The sequence below is a fragment of the Panthera tigris genome, chromosome D3 (assembly GCF_018350195.1).
Source record: "Panthera tigris isolate Pti1 chromosome D3, P.tigris_Pti1_mat1.1, whole genome shotgun sequence".
In the NCBI taxonomy this organism is placed as follows: Eukaryota; Metazoa; Chordata; class Mammalia; order Carnivora; family Felidae; genus Panthera; species Panthera tigris.
In genome coordinates this window covers 68,022,426-68,028,960 of record NC_056671.1, presented here as the reverse complement: position 1 = coordinate 68,028,960, position 6,535 = coordinate 68,022,426, and the positions used below count along the sequence as shown (strand labels likewise).

The following is a 6,535-nucleotide window of genomic DNA, read 5'->3' as shown; positions in this document are numbered from 1 at the left end:
AGGTCATGATCTCACGGTTTGTGAGTTTGAGCCCCGTGTAGGGCTCTGTGCTGACAGCTCAGAGCCTGGACCCTGCTTTGGATTCTGTGTCTCCTTCTCTCTCTGCCCCTCCCTCACTTGTGCTCTCTCAAAAAATAAATAAATGTAAAAAAAAAAAGAAAGAAAGAAAACCTAAATAAATGCACTGAGATGCTCATTATTGTTAAGATATCCACTTCCTTCAAATTGAGACCTTTCTTCATCTTTTAATGTGACCAGCTCATGCTGTAATTTCCCTCTAAGTGCTTTCTGTGCATTCCACAAATGGATGGGTTTTGTTTTCATTTCCATTCCATTCCAATTCTTTCCTAATTCTCACGTGACTTCTTTGACTCCTTGGTTGCTTGAACGTGGTGTGCACAATATATAGATATTTGGGAATGGTCCAGACACCTTTCTGTTGTCTGTTTCTGGTACAATCCCATATGGTCTGAGATCATACTTTCTATGATTTCACATCTTTTAAATTAGTTGAGGTGTGTTTTATGGAGTATCTTAGTCAATATTCCATGTGCACTTGTAAAGAATGTGCATTCTGATGTCATCATTTGGAATGTTCTAGTAACTCAGTGGGGTCAAGATGGTCGATAGTGTTGCACAGGTCTGCTAAATCTTTACCGGTTTTCTTTTTATTTGTTCTGTTGATTAGCATCACCGTGTGCTAAGGGATGGGGCTGGGGTGCCAGAAAGATTTTTCTGTGTCTCTTCTCTACTGTCAGCTTTACCTCATGCCTGCTGCACAGAGGGAGCCTCCTCCTCATCATTCTCTTGCCTCTCCCCCAGTCCAGACCAGTGTTACTTGTTCTTTGGTTCTTGCCTGCCTGGTGGTGGGTGTGGAGGGTGTGGAATGACGTTCTCTGTGGTCTGGACTCAGCCCCTGCCTTAGGCAGGCACTGCTTTCTCTGTCTTGGAATTGGGGCTTCCCTAGTAAGCCTGACCTTCCTCCAGTAATAGGAGACTTGATGGTTAGGCCCAGGACTGCATCCTCCGGGAGGAGAGACTTTGGTCTTTTCCTCTCCTCCCGTTTCAACGTGTCTTCCCCTGTGCTCTAGAGAACATAGGGCTGCTGTCCTTCCCCAGTGGCTTCATGTCTCTTATTTCGAGAAAGATATGGGTGTGGTCTCACACCTTTCCTCCAGCCATGTCCGCTCCCCTCTTCCAGCCCTGAACCATGGAGGAAGGTTTTCTCTGGTCTCCCACCTTGCCCCAAATCATCCATGAAGGGCTAGTGGAGCTTTATGGAGAGGAGCTTCTGAGTCGTGGCAGCTCCCTTACGTCTGCAACTCCCAGGGGATCTGTGGGCTCGTGCTGGTCACACTTGGTAAGTCTCCAAGCATCTTTGCTGGATGCTTCTTCTTGGCTTCTACAGTGGCCTTGTCTTCCTCCTTTGTTCTGTTACAGGTGGGCCAGTGCTCATGTCCTGTCTCTCCTCGGGGGGAGTCTGTCTTTCCCTAGATTTCATGTTCATCATGTGGTCCTGTGGCCTCAGTTTTTTTCGATGAGTTCCAGAAAAGTCATGATTTTATAGATTTGGTTTTTTTTTTTCTTGTTGTTAAGGCAGGAGTGACACTTTTTTTTTTTTTTTTTTTTTTTTTTAGCTTTCTATATTCTAGGTGGAAGCCAAAAGTCAAAATATATTTTTAGATGATTCACTTTTATCCTGAATCACTTTGGGTTCTTTTCAAATACCATATTTATCCTCTATGGATGAAAACTCATTACCATCAAAATGATTCTCAAGAATCCGTGCCTCAAGATCTGTGGGACATTCCCAGAGCACAATCCCAAACACGTGTTCATGGATGAGCACTGTGTCATAACTGCACGGTTTCTCAAGATGAGTACTCCCAGCAGGGACACTGACTTCAGTGTTCCAGTTTTTTTTTTTTTTAAAGTTTTTATTTATTCACTTAAGTCATCTCTACGCCCAACGTGGGGCTCGAACTCATGACCTGGAGATCAAGAGTCGCCCTCTCTTCGAGTGAGCCATCCAGGTGCCCCGAATATTCCGGTCTGAATGGGTCCTTATGGTCTCATTACTGCATGGATACAGGAAACCTGAGACATATTGTCTCCTCGATCTCAGTAAGATGAACTTCTCCGAACCTCAGTTTCCTCATCTGTAAAAAGCAGGCTAATAATAGTTTCCAGATCAGAGGACTGTGGTGAGCATGTAAAGAACTGAGCACAGTCCAACAAGAAGTGCTGAGTGGGGTGCCTGGGTTGCCCAGTGGGTTAAGTGCCCGACTCTGGCTCAGGTCATGATCTCATGGTTTACGGGTTCGAGCCCTGAATTGGACTCTGCACTGACAATGCGAAGCCTGCTTGGGATTCTCTCTCTTGCCCTCCATCTCTGCCTCTCCCTGACTTTCAAAATAAATAAACTTTTTAAAAAAAGTGTGATGCAAATATTACATTTATTGTTATGTGATGCTAAAAATACATATTTATTACTTAAGAGAGAATGACCATACATTATATTGCCCTTTGTGAAATCACTTTTTTTAAATGTTTATTCATTTTTGAGAGAGAGAGAGACTGAGAGAGAGAGAGAGAGCAGGGGAGGGGCAGAGAGAGAGGGAGACACAGCATCCAAAGCAGGCTCCAGGCTCTGAGTTGTTAGTACAGAGCCTGATGCGGGGCTCGAACTCACAAACTACGAGATGATGACCTGAGCCGAAATCGGACGCTTGACTGACTGAGCCACTCAGGTGTCCCGCCCTTTGTGAAATCATTAATGACACCCCATTTCCTAAGCATCCTGGTTTGGACAATAAATTATATATCACCCTCCCAAGATCCCACAGCTAGTAAGTTCAAGTAGTCGGGATTTGAGCACAGGTCTCTCTGAGTCAGAATTTTGGGAACCACAAGGTTAAAAGCAAGAAAACTCACTAGGGCAGAAGCCAGGAATTCTTTTTTTTCTCCAGTCTTCTGCACAGGCTCCATTCCAGGATGTTCCCCAGACCAGGAATAAAGCATCCAGTATACTCTGTATGCAGAAGGCCTCCCTCTCTCCTTATCGACTTCCTGTCCTAGCCTGTGTTGTTTTGTTTTGTTTTTTATTCCTTGCACTTTCTAATCTGCATAGTCCTTATTTCAATCCCTTTACAATACTCTCACTTAGGATTTCACAACTGGCATTTAAAGGCAATTTTGTCTCAGTCCAGAGAAGCTCCCTTGAACTTTAGACCATTAAAAAGAAAACAGTTAGGATCTGGTTAGTGCGTTTTAGCCTAGAAACTTCAGATCAGTGTAGGGGCTCCAGGGAGCTAGGCAAGGATTCCTCTGCGGGAGTAAGAAAAGGCAGGTGGAGTCATTCCAGGGCTTTCCTTAAGGTGCCGGGGTAGAGACATTCCCTTTCAGGCATAGGGGTTAAATGGGGGGAGAGTGGAAGCTTGGAGCCTCTGGTGACATCTTTTCCACTTCACGGAGGTTTGGGAGACGGATGCCATCATGGAGGAAATGAGAGCCAGAGGTGGAAAGAGACTCCTGATGAGTTACGGCCTGCCCCTTTGTAGCTGAAAGAGTCCAGATTACTACAAGGAATTCTCTGGGGAACTTAGTGACAGTCAAGTAGTTACCTAGGTTTGTCTGATGGGCATTGTCGAAATATATCCGATAGTGACACTACCTTGCTGTTTATCGAACGCCTGTCGAGATAGACTGCTCTGGTCATAACCTCCCTGCGTCCTCCCCTCTGAATGTGCCTTTTGCCGCAGCTCCTGGCAACGGGTGGAGCCGATTTCTCCGCTTCTGGAATCTCGGCTGGCTTCTGACTTACTTTCGTACACGAGTATGGGGCACAAGGGACAGTGTGCCAGTTTCAAGTCGAGGTCACTGCCGTGGGAAAAAGCCCAGGCTGGCCTATTGGACGATGAGAGACCACGTAGAAGAGGGCTGTGGCACCCCGACCGCGGCCAGTCGACTCGCGTGGGTATGAGCCACCAAGCCTCTGACCACGGATGCACGAGGGAGTCTGACGAGGGCTGGAAGAACCAGCCAACTGAGCCTCGCCTAAATTACTGGCCTGCAGAATTGTGGGCTAAATCTATGGCGGTTGTCCGAAGCCACTAACTTTTGGGGTCACCTGTTTCCTAGCAGTTCGCTAACTGGTACTCTTATTATGACCGAGGTACTCTAGAAGCATTAATCAAGCACACTAGCTTTGGAGACAGACAAATCTGATTTTGAGTCATGGCTCTATAGCCTCTCAGCTGTGTGACCTTGGGCAAGTTTTTTTTTTTGTTTTGTTTTGTTTTGTTTTTTTTTAACTGTCTCTGTTCGGATTTCTTATCTGTAAAATGGGTATAATCGTGGTTACGGAATTTTGTTAAAATAAACGGGATGAGGCTTGTGACGTATGTAGCACAGTGCCTGTGGCACACGATAATTTCTGGTACTCATGATCTATCTTATGAGCTAGCTGGTGTGATACTCATTTTACAGATGAGGAGACAGAAGCTCAGAAGGCTGATTTGATGATAATAATAGTGACTAAATATGGAGGGTCCACTAGGGCCTGGAATGTTCATAAGCTACTTCTTCCAGAATTGGAACCACAGGATCTGTAGGTGCAGCATAACCCAGGTGAGCCCAGGTGAGCAGAGGGTCTCATGGGGGTCAGGGTGGGGGCAAGAGCCCGGCCTCTCACCTCCTGGAGAGGGCATGATGATTGGGCCTTCAGAGCTTCCAGACCAGTGTTCCCTCGGGGAGGAGGAGCTAAGCCTGAGAGCTGGAGAGCAGGAGAAGGTCTAGAAGATTCCAGGGAGGTGCCACTTCATCCTCACATCAGCTTTTAGCGAGTACTGACAGGGAAGGGGCCCTGACAGGTGCAATTCCCCACTTTCACATTCTGCTTCCCACAACTGGGTCATTTGCTGCTGAGCCCCATGGGGCACCTTGTCTAGACTCTCTCCCTGCCATGGTCCAGACAAAGCCAGAACAATGAATCACAGAATAAATAGGTCTTGGACTCGATGTTCTTCCAAAAGTCAGAGTGATTCCATCCCAATTCTTACCGCCAAAATTATTCTTACACTCATGTACTTATATGGTCCTTCTGCCTGCTGTCTTCAGTTTCCGCTTCCCTCCTCCTCCTCTCTCTGAATGTTCCATCTCAACACGTGCACACACACACGTGCACACACACATGTGCACACACACATGCACACAGGCACTGTCTTCTATCACAGTAATATTTAGACTTAGGGTTTTCATAGTGTATTTTATTTTTTCTTTATTTTTTATCACTGCCTGAAATTTTCTATGTATTTATTTGTTTAATATCTACCTTCTTGCACTATTATATAAGCTCCAAGAGGGATGTTTTATTCCTGATATAGCCCCAGTGCCTGGAACAATGCCTAACACAGGGTGGGTGCTAAAAAAAATATTTGTTGCATGAGTGAATGAATGAATGAAGTAGGTGTGTGTATCAGGGTGGGAGTCACAGTTTCAGGGGGGAGTGGATGATGGGTGGAAAGTCAACAATATCTTGTGCTTTCAAAGCACCTTTGACTTTTCAAATCATCCTGTGGACGGTAACCTTATGGGATGCTCACAACCACTCAGGAGGTACTCAGGACTGCAATGTTGTTCCCACATGACAGATGAAGAAGATTCTAGAATCTGTTAGTGGAAAGCTGACTAATTTCCATGTTCTCCTAAAGTGGAGATGAAAAAGCAGAGCATATAGGTGGAAAGTGAAGGCGAAAACAAAAGCAGTTGACAAACGTACTGCCATTTTGATTTTGTTGGTCATTTTTGTCCTGATCCTTCTCCTGCAGGCAAACACCAACCCCCAAACTAACTTGCTCACAAACCGAAGGCAAGCTCTGTTATCGCACATGGTTTTTTGCACAAGACTTAAGAAGAGATCGTCTTCTGTCTGCACTGTCATACAAGTCAAGGTGATGCGATTTGCCTTCCAATAAACTCTCGGAATAATGACAACACCAGATTTCTATTTAATTTTTCATATTTGGGCAACTTTGGATGAGGTTTGTTGACTTGAGCTATTTTTAGAAACACTACGAAGAATTTTCTTTCCTTTCCCCATCTTTGTTGTTGAACCAGCCTTCCTCCCTCCTCTACTTTCTTTGTTAAGGGTTAGTTTCAATCTCCACCTAAATATTTTTGGGAGCCTCAGCAGGGAGTGGTGTTCTGACAATGTGGGGCCAGAGCATTCAGCTGACTCTGGCTTCTGCAAACTGGATATGCTCCTGAGAACTTTCTAAAGAAAACACACAGATCGACGTGCCCTGTTTCTTCCAGTTGACCACGTGCTGGTACTTGTGGGTACTTTAGGAACTGGGATATGGGAACCTTCCTTGTTGCCCTTAGTGACTTCCCACATCCATCTCTTTGATCCAAGGCCTAGTCGTCTACCTGGAGAGCTGTGAGGTTTATCACAATGCTGTATTATTTCAATTCAATCCAATTCCTGTTTATTGGGCAAAATGTAAACGAAAACTCTAATTTGGCCAAGGAGTAA

The 6,535-nt window shown here is 45.3% G+C and overlaps 1 long non-coding RNA gene across 2 annotated transcripts; it reads left to right on the top strand.

The window, feature by feature from the left end:
• Positions 1 to 606: 606 nt before the first annotated feature.
• Positions 607 to 5,977, top strand: LOC122232686. Of its 2 annotated transcripts, XR_006210075.1 has the most exons (5): positions 607 to 640; positions 1,202 to 1,360; positions 3,762 to 3,976; positions 4,489 to 4,629; positions 5,829 to 5,977. It is a non-coding gene; the product is annotated as an uncharacterized LOC122232686 (long non-coding RNA). The 2 variants fall into 2 exon arrangements; XR_006210076.1 differs by lacking the exon at positions 3,762 to 3,976.
• The last annotated feature ends 558 nt before the right edge of the window (positions 5,978 to 6,535 follow it).